This window comes from Crocuta crocuta, unplaced genomic scaffold, assembly GCF_008692635.1.
Source record: "Crocuta crocuta isolate KB4526 unplaced genomic scaffold, BGI_CrCroc_1.0 scaffold176, whole genome shotgun sequence".
NCBI lineage: Eukaryota > Metazoa > Chordata > Mammalia > Carnivora > Hyaenidae > Crocuta > Crocuta crocuta.
In genome coordinates, this window is record NW_027531905.1 from 6,309,276 (window position 1) to 6,309,599 (window position 324).

The following is a 324-nucleotide window of genomic DNA, read 5'->3' on the forward strand; positions in this document are numbered from 1 at the left end:
CCCGGGCCGCCCGCTGCGTCGGGCGGCGTGGGCCGCGCGCGTCTCTGGGCACCTCTCGGTGACTCTCGCTAGCAGTGAGTCATGCTCCCGGGATGGCTCTGGGAAAAGGTAACCCGGCTCGTGCAGGCTGTGCTTCCCAGCGCCCGGCGCCGCGGCCCCAGGGCGAGCGCGCGCGCGCGCACGGCTTCCCCGCGCAGTGATGTGGCAGCGGCGGCAGGTCGGATCACGTTGCTCGCCCTGTGCTGGTACCCGTTTGAGACAGGATTAAGGAGGGAGGCTTTGGAGGTGCCAGCGGTAGTAAACGTGGGCTCTGCACACTCCCAG

General features: G+C 70.1%; 1 protein-coding gene across 8 annotated transcripts in view; it reads right to left on the minus strand.

Annotated features, from left to right (window-relative positions):
* Positions 1 to 324, minus strand: part of SSPN (sarcospan) — a 113,730-nt gene that overhangs the window by 110,024 nt on the left and 3,382 nt on the right. The gene's annotated exons all lie outside the window — the stretch shown is intronic.